This window comes from Petaurus breviceps, unplaced genomic scaffold (genome assembly GCF_028583685.1).
Source record: "Petaurus breviceps papuanus isolate PSGF00001 unplaced genomic scaffold, PetGlider_PUasm1.0 90822, whole genome shotgun sequence".
Lineage (NCBI taxonomy): Eukaryota > Metazoa > Chordata > Mammalia > Diprotodontia > Petauridae > Petaurus > Petaurus breviceps.
Window position 1 is genome coordinate 21,504,023 of NW_027187351.1, and position 15,865 is coordinate 21,519,887.

Genomic DNA, 15,865 nt, shown 5'->3' on the forward strand with positions numbered 1-15,865 from the left:
AAGAAAACAGCTCCTTAAAAAAGAAAAGAGTGTGATATGGAAAAGGATAAAAACTAACCAAGGAAAATGATTTGCTAAAAACCAGAATCAACCAATTTGAAACAAATAACTCTATGAGGAACCAAGAATTAGTCAAACAAAATAACAAGAATGGAAAATTAGAAAATAAGATGCAATATCTCAATGGAAAAATAACTGACATGGAAAACATATCCAGGAGAGATAATCTGAGAATCATAGGCCTATCAGAAAATCATGATGAAAAAATGAGTCAGGACAACACTCTCCAAGAGCTCATTAAGGAAAAGTTCCCTGAGATGCAAGAACCTGAGGGTAAAAGAGAAATTGAGAGAATCCACTGGACACCTGCTGAAAGAGATCCCAAATTGAAAAGTCCTTGGAATGTTGTGGCCAAACTCAAGATCTACCAGGGAAAAGAGAAAATACTTCAAGTAGCCAGAAAGAAATAATTCAAATATCAAGTACCACAGTGAGGATTGCACAGGTTTTGGCAGCCTCTACACTGAAAGTTTGGAGGCAGTGGAATGCAATTTTATGCAAGGCAAAAGATCTCAGATTACAAATAAGGATCACCTACCCAGAGAGACTGAGCATATTCTTCCAGGCAAAGATATGGTAATTCAATGATATAACAGATTTCCAGAACTTCCTGATGAAAATGCCAGAGGTCAATGGAAAATCAACATCCAATTACGAGATGCAAGAGTGACATAGAAAGCTAAACAAGGAAAACACACACACACACACACCCTGTTATTTAATAAGAGCAAACTGTTTATAGACAAGTAGAGGGTATGAGTATAAATTACACAAAAAGATGATTAAAAAAATTTATTAAGGGCTACAATGGGACTGCAATGGAAGAAGAAGCATGAATAAAGTGGAAAAGGGTAAATTATGCCACAAAAAAGAGGCATAAAAACAATATAGCAGAGGAAAATAAGGGAGGGAGATGAGTATTATATGAGCTATTCCCTCATTGGGTCTCGTGCAAGGAAGGAATAACAACCAGTTAGGCATAGCTCTCTATGGAGAAGAGATGCAAAATGTATCATTTCAGAGGGAAAGAGGGGAGGGAGAGGAGCTTCACATGAGATTCACCTGTCACTCTAGGTGCGAAGAAGAAATAACATACTTCATTAAGTATAAAAATATCCTACAGGTAGTAGGAGGGGCATAGGGCTCCAAAAGGGGGTGGGGTGGTTAGCAGGGAGGGAAGAAGCAAGGGAGAAGGGGAGGAAAAGGAAGGGGATCTGATAAGGGAATACTGAGGGAGGCAGTGGTCAAAAGGAAAACTATTAAGGTGGGGAAGGGAGAAGGTTAGAAAAAATATAAGCATTAACAGGATGGAGGGTAAGAAACATATAATAACCATAACTGTGAATTTGAATGGAATGAACTCTGCCATAAAATGGAGATGGATAGCAGAATGGATTAAAAATCATAATCCTAAAATATGCTGTTTACAAGAAAAAAACATCTGAAACTGAGGGATACATGCAGGGTAAAGGTAAAAGGCTGGAGTAAATATATCATGCCTCAGCTAAAGTAAAAAAAAGCCGGGATAGCAATCCTTATCTCAGATAAAACAAAAGCAAAACTTGATCTAATTAAAAGAGATAAGGAAGGAAACTATATCCTGCTAAAAAGCACCATGGAGAATGAAGCAATATCATTACTTAACATATATGCACCAAGTGGTATAGCAGCCAAATTCCTAGAGAAGAAGGTAAGGGAATTAGAGGAAGAAATAGATTGCAAAACTATACTAGTGGGAGACCTTAATCTCTCCCTCTCTGAGCTTGATAAATCCAACCTCAAAATAAATAAAAATAAGTTAAGGAGGTGAACAGGATTTTAGAGAGGCTAGGTATGAGAGATCTCTGGAGAAAACTGAATGGGGATAAAAAGGAATATACCTTGTGTTCAGTGGTACATGGCACATACACAAAAACTGCCATGTAGTAGGACATAAAAACCTCACAATTCAGGTCAAAAAAATTAGAAATAATAAATGCATCATTCTCATATCATAATGTAATAAAAAATCATATGCAATAAAGGGCCATGGAAAGACAGACTAAAAACTAATTGGAAACTAAACAATTTAATCCAAAAGAATGAGTGGGTCAAACAAGAAATCATAGCAGCAATCAGTTCCTTCATTCAAGAGAATGACAATAATGAGACAACATCCCAAAATTTGTGGGATGCAGGAAAGGCAGTTCTTAGAGGAAATTTTATATCCCTGAGTGCATACATGAATGAATTAGAGAAAAGAGAGGTAAATGAATTGGGCATGCAATTGAAAAAGGTAGGAAAAAAAAAGAAATGGAAAATCCCCAATTAAATACTAAATTAGATATACTGAAAACCCAAGGAGAGATTAATAAATTTGAAAGTAAGAAAACTATTGAATTAATAAATAAAACTAAGATCTGGTTTTATGAAAAAAGCAATAAAATTATTAGAATCTTAATTGATATGATAAAAAAGAAAGAATAAAAACAAATTATGAGTATCAAAAATGAAGAGGAAATTAAAACAATAATTAGGAATTTGTTGCCCACTTGTCTGCACATAAATTTAACAATCTTAGTGAAATAGATGACTATTTACAAAAATATAGTTGCCCAAATTAACTGAAAAGGAAGTAAATTACTTAAAGAACCCCATCTCAGAAAAAGGAATCAAACAAGTCATCATTGAATTCCCTAGGAAATAATCTCCAGGGCCAGATGGATTTATTGGTGAATTCTATCAAACATTTAAAGAACAATTGATTCCAATACTCTACAAACTATTAAGGAAAATTAGAGAAGAAAGAGTCCTACCAAGATCTTTTTATGAAACAAATATGGTACTGATACTTAAATCAGGAAGAGATAAAACTGAGAAAGAAAATTATAGACCAATCTCCCTCATGAATATAGATGATAAAATCTTAAATATAATATTAGCAAAAAGACTACAGCAACTTATCACAAGAATAATACACTTTGTTAAGTAGGATTTATTCCAGGAATGCAAGGATGGTTAAATATTAGGAAAACCATCAATATAATTGATCATAAGGGGTGGCCAGGTGGCTCAGTGTGTAAGAGTGCTGGCCCCAGAGTTGGGAGATCTGGAATTGGTTCCAGGCTCAGATACTTAACACCCACACAAGGCTGTGTAACCTTTAACAAGTTACCTAACCCTGATTGCTTTAAATATATATATATATATATATATATGTGTGTGTGTGTGTGTGTGTGTGTGTGTGTGTGTGTGTGTGTGTGTATGTATGTGCATATATATATATATATATATAATTGATCATATCAACAATAAAAACTAGCAAAAACCACATAATTATCTCAATAGATGCAGAAAAGGCTTTTTATAAAATACAACATCCATTCTCATTAAAAACACTAGAAAGAATAGGAATGAATGGAGGCTTCCTTAAAATAATAGGTAGCATCTATTTAAAATAATCAGTAAGTATTATATGTAATGGGGAGAAGCTAGAAGCATTTCCAATAAGATCAGGGGTGAAACAAGGATGTTCACTATCACCACTCTTATTCAATCTATGTTAGCATTAGCAATTAGAGAAGAAAAAGGAATGAAATTAGGCAAATAAGAGACCAAATTATCACTCTTTGCAGATGATATGATGATATACTTAGAGAATCCTAGAGAATTAAGTAAAAAACTACTTGAAACAATAAATAAATTTGGCAAAGTTGCAGGATATAAAATTAACCCACATAAATCCTTGGCATTCCTGTATATTTCTAATGAAATTCAACAGGAAGAGACAGAAAAAGAAAATCCATTTAAAGTTACTTTAGACATTATAAAATATTTGAGCATCTGCCTGCCAAAAAAAAACAAAACACCAGACCTATAAGAACACAACTGCAAAAAAAACATTTCACACAAATAAAGTCAGATCTAACTAATTGGAAAGACATCAATTGCTCATGGATGGGTTGAGCTCATATAATAAAAATGCCAATTTTACCTCAATTAAATTATATATTTAGTGCCTTACCAATCAGTTTACCAAAAAAACTACCCTATAAAGCTAGAAAAAATAGTAACAAAATTCATTTGCAAGAACAAAAGGTCCAGAATATCAAGGGAATTAATGAAAAATGCTAGGGATGGTGGACTGGCTATAACATATTTTAATCTGTAGTATAAAGCAGCAGTCCTCAAAACTACTTGGTACTGGCTGAGGAATAGGGTATTGGATAAATGGAATAGATTGGGTACACAAGATTCAGCAGTCAATGATTATAGTAATTTACTCTTTGATATACCCAAAGACCCCAGTTTTGGGGATAAGAAACCACTATTTGACAAAAACTGCTGGGAAAACTGGTACATAATATGGCAGAAACTGGGCATAGACCATTATCTAACACCATATACCAAAAAGAAGTTTAAATGGGTACATGATGTAGTTCTAAAGGCTGATACTCTAAGCAATCTGAGAAAGCAAGGAATATTTTACCTGTCCAATTTGAGGAGAGGGGTAGACTTTATGATCAAACAAGAATTGGAGGGCATTACAAAATGCAATATGGATAATTTTGATTACCTTAAATTGAAAAGATTCTGTACCAACAAAGCCAATGTAATCAGGATTAAGAGGGAAGTGGAAAATTGGGAAAGAATTTTTACAACCTATGTCACCGATAAAGGACTCATTTTTAAAATATACAGAGAATTGAGTCAAATACATAATACAAGTCATTCCCCAATTGATAAATCATCAAAGGATATGAACAGGCAGTTTACAGAGGAGGAAATTAAAGATATTTATAAGCATATGAAAAAATGCTCTAAATCACTATTGATTAGAGAAGTGCAAATTAAAACAACTCTGAGGTATCACATCTCACCAGTCAGATTGGCTAAGATCACAAAGCAGGAAAATGATAAATGATGGAGAGGATGTGGACAAATTGGAACACTGATGCATTGCTGATGGAGTTGTAAACTGATCCAACCATTCTGGAAAGGAATCTGGAATTATGCCCAAATGGCTATAAATAATTTCATACCCTTCATCCCAGTAATACCACTTCTAGGTTTGTATCCCAAAGAGATCATAGAAGTGGGGAAAAGACCCATATGTACAAAAATATTTATAGCAGCTCTTTTTGTGGTAGCAAAGAATTGGAAATTAAGGGGATGCACATCAGTTGGGGAATGGCTGAACAAGTTGTGTTATGGAATACTATTGTGCAATAAGAAATGAGGAGCAGATGGGCTTCATATTTACCTGGAGAGGCTAATACAAACTGATACTGAGTGAGAAGAGTAGAGCCAAGAGGAATGTGTACACAATTACAGACAAAAAGTACGTGTGACTACCAACTTTGATGAACTGGACTCTTTTCAGCAATCCAGAATCATAAGTCAAACCCGAAAGACTCATTATGGAGAAAGATGTTTGCATCCAGAGAAAGAACTGTGAATGAACCCAGATTGAAGCAAACTACCTGCCCATTTTCATTTTCTTGTTTGTTTTTTTCCTCTTTTCCATTCTTGACTCCATCTGTTACAATCCTTCTTTATAACCTGACTAATGCCTATGTGAAAGTATTTGCAGATACTATACTTGATTGTATGCCTCCATGGAGGGGAAGAGGGTGAGAGAGAAAATTCAAAACTCAAGGAATTGTGGTAATGAATCTTGTAAACTAAAAGTAAACAAATTAATAAAGACTAAAAAAAGCCAGAATTGGCTAAATGTAAAAGAAGCAAAAAAATCACTGAAGAATACAATTTCTAAAAAAGTAGAATTAGCCAAATGGAAGGAGTAAAACAAAAACCTCACTAAAAGACTTTTTGGATAGAAGCAAGATGGCAGTGTAGAAATAATACTCAGCTAAGCTCTCCCAACAATCACCTCCAAACAACCTTAAAATAATGCCTCAAATTGAATTCTGGAATGCCAGAGTCAACAAGAGTCCAGGGTGAGACAGATTTCCATTCCAGGACATCACAGGATAACAGAAAGAGACATCATGAAAAGGGGGATATGCTTGGAGTTGACAGAAGCAACAACAGCTTTGCAAGTTCTCAAGATGGAGATGGTAAGAGGCCCTGGCTACATATCAGAAATAGTTACAGAGGAATCCTGTGCTAGCTCTGGACTCAAGAATGGTCTCTGTTTGTTTATTCCATTACCTAGAAAACACCCTTAGGTCATAGTTAAGGGCCAAGAGGAACACTATCAGTTTTCAAGAGGGAGCAGAAGACTTGAGGGACAGAATCACTCCTGACCCCAAAGGAATAGGGACCTCTGAGGAGCAGTATCAATTGAAATCACAAAGGACTGGTGGTATTTACTAAGGACCAGAGTGGAGACTAGGAGAGTGATCACAACTCTTTCCCAGATCACACCACCTTAGAAACACTAAAACCTTACAAATCCCAGAACTGGCTCTGAAAACAGCAATGTAAAAAATACTGTAGCTTGAGAAAAGTCCAACCTCAGGCCAAAAATGGACCACAACATAAACATAATGTTCAAAATCAGGGAATAGGATAGAAAACAAGCAAACAACAAAAAAGAACCTACCCATAAAATGTTACTATGGTGACAAGAAAGATGAAGACACAAACTCAGAAGAAGATGATGAAGTAAAAACAGCTACAAGTAAAAAGTTCAAAGAAAACTGTGAATTAGTCTCAGCCCCTGACCCTTCCTCTTCGCCCCCAAAAAAGAATATATGGAAAAGTTCAAAAATATTTTAAATATTTTAAAAATCAAATAAGATAGGTAGAAGAAAAATTCAAAAAGAGTGATGACAAAATAAGAGAAAAACAGCTTGGTAAAGAAGGTACAAAAATACTGAAGAAAATAATATCTTAGAAAACAAAACAGATAAAATAGTAAAAGAGGCACAAATATCCACCAAAGGGAAGAACTTCTTAAAAAGCAGAATTTGCCAAATGGAAAAGATAATTTAAAAAAATTCAATGAAGAAAATCACTCCTTAAAAATTAGAATTGGACAAAGGGAAGCTAATGACTCCATGTGATATCAAGAAAGAATAAAATTAAATTAAAAGAATGAAAAAATAGAAGAAAATATGAAATATTTCATAGCACCAAACAACTGACCTGGAAAATAGGGTGAGAAGAGATGATCTGAGAATCACTGGTCTACCTAAATGCCATGATCAAAAAAAAAGAATATAGACATCATGTTTCAAAAAATTATACAGAAAAACTGTCCTTTTATCCTATAATCAAAGGGTAAAATAGAATTCAAAAGAATTCATCAATCACCTCAAAGATGTGTCAAAATGAAAACCCCCATGAATACTTACAGCCAAATTATTGCAAGGAGACAGAAAGAAATATTAAAATATTTTGGAGCCACAATCCTGATCAAGTAACTTCCATACAGAAGAACTGGATGACTTAGAATATGATATTCCAGAAGGTAAAGGAGTTTGAATTACAACCAAGAATCACATACTTAGGGAAAAATAGATATTTAATGAAATATAGGACTTTCAAGCATTACTGATGAAAAGACAAAAAAAGCTGAATGGAAAATTTGAATTTAAAAACAAGCCTAAATGGAAGCATTAAAAGGTAAACATCAAGGAGATTATAAAGGAACAAATGAGATTAAATTGTTTATGTTCCTACATGCTAAAATGATACTTATAACTCCTTAGAACTTTATCATTATTGGGACTGTTAAAAGGAGTTTACATAGGCAGAATCCAAAGGTATGAGTTGACTATGATGAAATGATATGTAACGTATATGTATGTATGTATATATGTATGTATGTATCTATCTATCTGTAAATATATACATAGACACACACAAGTAAGCTATGAAAAAAGGAATGACTATGATAAAATGATATCTAAAAAGATAAAATTAAGTGGTGAGAAAGTGGAATACACTGTTGCGGGCGTTTACCCTCGCAACAGATCTAGACGACTAGCCCCACGGCCCTCTCACTTACCCATCCCGGGTCTTCGGTCGTCACCGGCCCCTCACGGGGAAAAACACCAGACAGAAGGCGGAGGAGTGAAGCGGGGTGGTTTATTCTTCAACAGTTACATGGCGGAGAGAGAGAGAGCGCCCTCTCACACAAGAAAATATATAGCGAATCCGAGCCAATCACATCGCAGTTTTACATTTATGGCCTTATATGGTGATCACCCCCATATTCATTCAAAGCAACCATGGCACCACCCAAAACCCCTTCCCCTCCCCCATCAACTCCCCCTTTTTCTTTAAAGCAAACAAAAATTCTATATGCCAAAAGAATTGGCAGTACAGGCTGCTAAGCTTCTCGCTACAGGCGACACAGGTGACCATGCTTCTTGCCCGAAGGACCACGGAAAAATCCCATTACCACTCAGGGGTCCTGTCCCAAGGACTCTGACGTGCGGTGCGGGGGCCTCTGGCTTAGGTCACCTCCGATTCACTCGAACCTTACCCGTCCTAGGACACCGACACCCTGGGTCCTGTCTTAGGCGGCCGAGGAGGGAGGAGTTGCCCGTCATGGAGTCACCCCCGTCTTACCCCAGGTGTCACACGTCCTCCATGGCCTGGAACCATACCTGAGGATCTCCCCCCTCTTGGAGGGTAAAAAGGGCCTGTTGGGTCAGAAGCATGTAGCCATCCTGACGGCGCCGTAGCCTGCAAACACAATACAAAAGCAAAATAATTACAAGAACAAACACCACGGTGGAGGAGGTTAAGCCTCCCCACTGTGAAAACCAGGTTGTAACATCATGCAGCCACTTAGACAGTCCGGAAAGAACGGCAGGATCGACAGAGGTGGAATTCACCGATGCAATAGCCAGTCTTAATTGTCTTATCTGTTGTTCGTATTCGGCAGACCAATTGCCTTCTTGCTTGTAAAGTTGAGGCGGTCGGACCACACAGCCTCCTGAGGAAACAGCCCGACACATGGTGACAGTTCCGGATTGACTGTGGGTGTGATTTGAAAACATAACGTCCCATTAAGTGATATTGTCCTGTTACTTTCCACCGGCCTAGTGTCGTTGTTGAGGTGCAGAACAGGGAGCTTAAGGGTGTTGTTAACTGTAAATAAACGAGGAAAAACTTGTGCCGAAGAAGTCACAGGCATGGGTCTCGGGAAGGTGGAAAGCAGTCCCCAGCGTAATTCCATCACGGCATTCTCAGCAAGGAGACCCAAGATGAGGAGGGTGAGTCGACAATCTGAAAGATAAGAAGAACAAGAATTCTCCTCACCCCCCAACCTGTCGGGGGTGGTGCCTTAGTCAAGATCCCTAACTTTGTGAAGGGGCACCCATTGCTGTACCGCTGTTGGGTCATTATTTGGAAAAAAGGAAAGGTGGCCGGGCCTTCTTCCAACCACTTTTACAGGGCCATGCCATTGGCCCTCGTTATCCTGCCACATTACCCTGGAACCGGGCAGTGCCCGGTTAGGTGCGGGGAGGGTCAATGGAGAAGAGGTGGTGTTCTCACCGGAGGTGCTCCAGAACCTCATGGCGGCAGTGGTGCCGTCATCTCTAACTTGCAGGAAATTTAAGGTAAAGACAACCTGGGTCAACTCTTGACGAGTGACCGACCTGCATATTCCCCCTTTCTGTTTAAACAGGGCGGTCTTAAGTGTACGGTTTGCCCGTTCAACAAGGGCTTGCCCGGTAGGGTTGTAGGGGAGGCCTGTAGCATGTTGAATAGAAAATTCAGTACAGAACAAGGCAAAGGCCTTGGAAGTATATGCCGGGCCATTATCAGTCTTTAAGGCTAATGGCACTCCTAGGATAGAAATCATTTCATAGAGATGGGCAATAACAGCTCTGGTTGACTCACGAGGCTGCAGGGAAGCAAAGACAAAAGATGAGAAGGTATCAACACAAACATGGATAAACTTAGAGCCAAGATGTGTAACATCCATTTGCCAAAGCTCATTGGGGGCAGTACCTCGGGGGTTAAATGCGTCCTCCTTAATGCGAGGGCGGAAGGGGGCACATACAATACATGACCGGACAATAAGTCTGGCCTCGCTCTTCGGCACACCATAAAGAGCCCTAAGAGACCGAGCTGAGATATGGAACTTAGCATGTGCCAACTGTGCAGGGGAATCTTTCGGGGGGAGAGAGGGTGGGGAAAGGCTAACTGCGTGGAGGGCCTGGTCCGCTTGTGCGTTCCCAGAGTAAATGGGACCCACAGCAGTAATGTGCGACCGAACATGCAGCACATAAAGAGGGTGGCGCCTAAGATGAAGAAGCTCCTGAACCTCTTGAAGGAGCCTCAAGACCGCAGTGCGCGGAGAAATATACGCGGAAGGGAGGCGGGGCAGCATGAGGGCGCAATATTGGCTGTCTGTAATCAAATTAAAAGGAACATCAGCATATAGCCGAAGGGCTTGTTGCACAGCAAACAGCTCATTCTTTTGGGTGGATGTATATGGAGTATTGAAAAGCCAGGTGTGGGGAACACTCGGATCATGAATTACTGCGCGGTGGTCCTTTGTTGCATCAGTAAAAACATTAGGGCCCTGCACGGGCACGCCAGACACCACCGGTATAGGGGGTCTCAGCTCCAAAGAGGCAAACATACGGAGCAAAGCAGGGCGAGAGACCTTACAAGTCCTCACCGAAGTCAGAAGGGTCGCCCAGGACAGGGATTCCTGGGCTAAAGTCATGGCAAGCTCCAGGGAAATGGAGCAATTCAAGGCAAAGTCGCACCCAAACAGGCAACGACAACGATGTAAAGCCTGAAGGGCAAAAAGGCAATAAGCCTCCCATTTATCCACCAGGGACGCCTTGCTCACCTTTGGGTACAACCATTCTAGACATCCCTGCTTTTGGAACAGGCAGCCCCACTGTGGGCCGCTGTCACTCAGTACTTGGAAATAAACTGGAGAGCCGGGAATGTAACGAGTCAAGGTGGTCTGGGCCCTCTTTAGAACCTCCTCGACTGCCTGAACCGCTTCTGGGGTCCAACTCCTAGGGGAACTCAGCGAAGAGTCTCCTTGGAGCAGCTCATACAAAGGTTGCATCACACTGGCAGGCAAGGGGGCTGTGGCTCTAATCCATTGGAAGGCGCCAACCAGCCTCTGGAAGTCATTCAAGGTCTTATAAGCACTCAATTTGATAGGAGGCAAGGTCCTTTGAACAGTACTAGCGGTAATCCTGTGTCCCAAATACTCATAGGGGGGGTGCCTCTGTACCTTCTCGGGAGCTATAACAAAATTCTGTTGAGCCAATGCCTGCATCATGAAGGAAAGGCATTCCTGTACCTCTCCAGCTGTGGGGCCAGCAACAAGAATATCATCCATGTAATGGATAATTATGAACTCTTTGTATTGATCCCTAATTGGCTCCAAAATCTGGGCGACATAGAACTGGCAGAGGGTAGGGCTATTAGCCATTCCTTGGGGCAGAACCTTAAACTGAAACCTCTTAGAGGGAGCCTGGAAATTTATAGAGGGTACAGAAAAGGCAAACTTCTCCCTGTCCCCAGGGTGCAGGGGAATGCTGTAAAAGCAGTCCTGGATATCAATGACTGCGATATGCCAATTTTGGGGGATAGCTACGGGCATAGGTAAGCCAGGCTGTAATGAGCCCATCGGGAGCAAACAGGCATTTATAGCTCTGAGGTCTACGAGCATCCTCCATTTTCCTGATTTCTTCTTAATGACAAAAACTGGGGAATTATATGGGCTAAAGGAGGGTTCAATCCTATCATCCTGCAAAAGGGAGCCAACAATTTTTTGTAAAGCAGTGAGCTTCTCGGCTTTAAGGGGCCACTGCTCAACCCAGACCGGGCGGTTATTTGTCCAGGTCAATTTCGGGGCGAAGCTCAAATCGAGAGTGGTCCCTACCCATTTCCCGGTAAGCAATCCGGGGTTACTAAGGAGAGTTGCATTTGCGCAAGGACATCCCGCCCCCACAGAGCATAAGGCAGCTCGGGGAGACACAAAGGAGTGAACCTGCCTGCATTATCATCCACCGACCATGAGAGGGCACGAGCCGATCTCTGAGCTTTCTTGTTCCCCCCCACTCCCTGGACCGGTGTGGATGTAACCATCAAGGGCCATTCTTTCCTCCACTGATCCAAATTAATGACTGAACAATCAGCCCCCGTATCAATGATCCCTAAGATCGGATAAGTCTCAACATGAATAATCAAAGTGGGACGGTTCAAAGTGATGGAACGAGCCCAATTCAATTGGCAAGGATGCTGGGATGAGGGGCCGAAGGGAAACGCCTTAGCAATGATCTGATCAGCCCATATGGAGGCGGGGGTGCAGTGTGGATTAAACAGGGTCAACATTGCCTCCATATCCTCTGCTACTTGGGTGGGGACCTCAAAGTCAGGAGAGCCTTCTAGGCCGGTCACTACAGCTGGGTGGAAAGGCAAATGGGCAGGGACTGTTATCGCCTCTCCAGGGGGAAGTGTAAAGATGGAGGGTTGTTTTCCAGGAGAGGCCCTGACTCTTACAAACTGAGGATAATTGCCGCTTAACGAGGATGGGGGAGGGGCCCTGCGGCTGGGCCCCTCCACCCGCCGTTTCCCTGCGGTTGAGATCCGGGGGAGACCCCGGTCTCCAAAGGGGCTTGTTCGCTGCCCTGTTTATTCTTGGCGCGACAAAACCGCGCTATGTGGCCAAGGCGTCCACAGTTAAAACACTTAGGAGGTGTTCCCCTGGAGGTGGCTTTGCACTGGGCCTTATAATGGCCGTATTGACCATATTGAAAACAAGCCTGCCTGCCGGGACCTTTCTGGGCTGACGAGCTGAGTTGTTGTATAGCCGCCAAGAGGCTCTGTTCCCTCTCTGTATTCGAGACTGTCAATTTTTCCAGCGCCTGTACAAGCTGGCGGTCCCTATCCTGGGCAGTGCAAACCAACTGTGCAATAGGATTTTCCGGGGGCAGGTCCATTAACTTATCTATGACGTCCTCCAAGGGGGCCTCCGATGGCAGGGATGCCACCGCAGCTGCCTCCCTGGAGCGCAAGCCTTCCTTAACCAACTGCTTAATGAGTATGTCCATCCCAGGGCCGCTGCCTAGGGTCCTATGGACCGTCTCCTGAACTTGGTTAACAAAAGAAAGAGGGGGTCTGATCAGGTCTTTGTTTCAGGCCAACTAATTTAGGGCCCCCTGTCATACCCTTGGCAGAAACCTTCTCCCAGGCCGCTATGTGTGCGGCCTTGACATCATCTAATTCTAACTGCCCATAGGCTGCCTGCACGGCCGGGTTGGAAAAATGGCCAGTGCCACAAATTAAGTGCTCAGTGTCTTGAGGGGCCCTGCCGGGTCTAAGTCGGGCCAAATGCCTGGCCTCCCTCTTCACTTGTGCCTGGAAGGCAAGATGCATAGCAGGGTCTAGACAGGACATAGCTAGCTCGTCAAAATCCCCCGGGGTCCAGGGGTGAGCGGTCACTAGGTTCATAAGTAGCCTCCTAACATAGGGTGAAGAAGGGCCATACTTAGTCACCGCCTCTTTGAACTCTTTCAGTGTCTTATATGGGATGGGAGAATGAGTACGCTGACCCGTAAGGGGATCAGTGAAAATGGGATAGACATCCCAAGAGGCGAAGTCCACCTCCGCGCCCGCCTCCGCCGCCACACGGAGGCTCCGCCTTATTAACCCCTCTCCTTCACAAATATTCGCCTCTCGCCCTTTCTCATAATGAGGAGGCGGGGGCGGAGGGCAGGGAGGGGCGACATATGCGGAACTAGCAGCGAAAGACCGGGCAGGACAGTAATTGCCTGGCAAACAGGAGGTGCTTGGTGGCAAGGCGGAGGTAAAGGGCGCGGAAGCGGGGAGCACGCCCCCTGCATCCGTTTCCCCTTTGTTCTCCCGTCTCTCCCTCCTCTCCCTACGTGAGGGAGTGCCCTTCCGGGTCCCTCCTCTCTCCCTCGATCCCCGGGCGCCCTCCTGGCGCCCACTCCCTCCACCCTCATCCTCCCCCTCTGAACTGCTAGCGGAACTATCCGCTGCCTGATTCATTACCACAGCTCTTAAGTCCTCCCACGGATATTGACCGAAGCCCCCTGGGTCCTTCAATTCCTTATTCTTTCCTTTTTCTAACTCAAAATCTGACCTGGCTAATGAGGAGCCCACCTGTGTGGCCAAGGACCGGGAAGCGGCAATCGGGGAAGGATTCAATGCCGCGTCCACTATCTTAAAAACCGAAAAATCAGTGGGTGTTAGCGAACCAGGGCAGCCATTCTCAAAAGCTGCCATCTGCTGTCCCACAACTCTCCATCTATTGGCCTGTATGCCGACATGCCTGACCCAAGGGCATATGTCCCAGATCTTATCTATAAACTCCCTACAGGTCTTAATGGGGATTTTTGCCCCCCTTTGGGCGCAGAGCTTATAAAGTTGCTCCGCTATCACCCCCTTCTCCTCCTCCTCCGGCCTAAATACAGGGATACTATGCCCTGTTCCCATCCTATCCTCTTCCCGAGGCTACAGTGGCCTCGAGGCTGCCTGGCGACTGGAGCAGACCAGCTGCGTCCAGCAGGCCGTCCGCCAGCTAGTCGTCCCGAAAGGTCAGCCCCGCGTTGGGCGCCAAAATCTGGACGACTAGCCCCACGGCCCTCTCACTTACCCATCCCGGGTCTTCGGTCGTCACCGGCCCCTCACGGGGAAAAACACCAGACAGAAGGCGGAGGAGTGAAGCGGGGTGGTTTATTCTTCAACAGTTACATGGCGGAGAGAGAGAGAGCGCCCTCTCACACAAGAAAATATATAGCGAATCCGAGCCAATCACATCGCAGTTTTACATTTATGGCCTTATATGGTGATCACCCCCATATTCATTCAAAGCAACCATGGCACCACCCAAAACCCCTTCCCCTCCCCCATCAATACACTAAGAGAATAAGGAGGGAAGAGATAGAATGGAGAAAATTATCTCCCATAAAAGAGACACAAAAGAGTTTTGGCAGTGGAGAAAAAGATGGGGTGACAGACAATGTTTGAACCATCCTCTGATTAGAAGGGAATAAAATACACAAGCAGTTTGTTATAAAAATCAATCTTATCCTACAATGAAGTGGGAGTCAAAGGGGATAAGAGAAAGGGAGCTCATAGACACAAGGACAATTTATGAGAGACAGTGGTAAGCACAAAACACTTTTGAGGAGGGACAGGGTAAAAAGAGAGAGAAAAAAACAGGGAGAATTAGAATGTAGGGAAATACACAATTATTAATGAAAATTGTGAAAAACATTTTACAGCAAGTCTCCTTGATAAAGGACTCATTTCTCAAATATATAGGGAACTGATTCAAATTTTAAAAAATACACATCATTTCCCAACTGATAAATTGTCAAAGGATATGAACATCCAGTTTTCAGATGAAGAAATCAAGCTATCTATGGTCATATGAAAAAAAAATGCTCTAAATAACTAAAAAAGGTACCCTCTTATACCTATTGTTAAAATTAATTATCTGAAATTGAAAATAATTCTGAAGTGCAAAAATGTCAAGTAAATAAATAATGATTTAATTGTAACAGTTGAAAGATTACCATTAAATCAGGTCAACTAATTTCTCAGTGACTAGTGACAAAGGAATGTTTTATAAACCATATTTTTATAATAGAGTAATAAAAAGATTATAACCATCTTAAGAAACTTGTTTTGAACATAATTTCATTGAACAAGGAAGATCATCTAACTAGTTCACATTTCCTAGGCTTTCTTTTTTTTTGTCTTTATTAATTTCATTGTTTATTTTTGTTTGCAAAATTCAGTTCCCTAATCCCTTGAGTTTCAAATTTTCTCCCCCTCCTTCTTCACTCCCCCACCCATGGCAACATGCAAACAAGTATAGGATTTGCAAATACTT

At 42.1% G+C, this 15,865-nt stretch overlaps 1 long non-coding RNA gene across 1 annotated transcript; it reads right to left on the reverse strand.

The window, feature by feature from the left end:
* Window positions 1–8,083: 8,083 nt before the first annotated feature.
* On the reverse strand, window positions 8,084–14,851 carry LOC138148177 (uncharacterized). Its single transcript, XR_011164989.1, has 2 exons — window positions 14,621–14,851; window positions 8,084–9,246 (listed from the first exon to the last, which is right to left on the reverse strand). It is a non-coding gene; the product is annotated as an uncharacterized lncRNA (long non-coding RNA).
* Window positions 14,852–15,865: the final 1,014 nt, after the last annotated feature.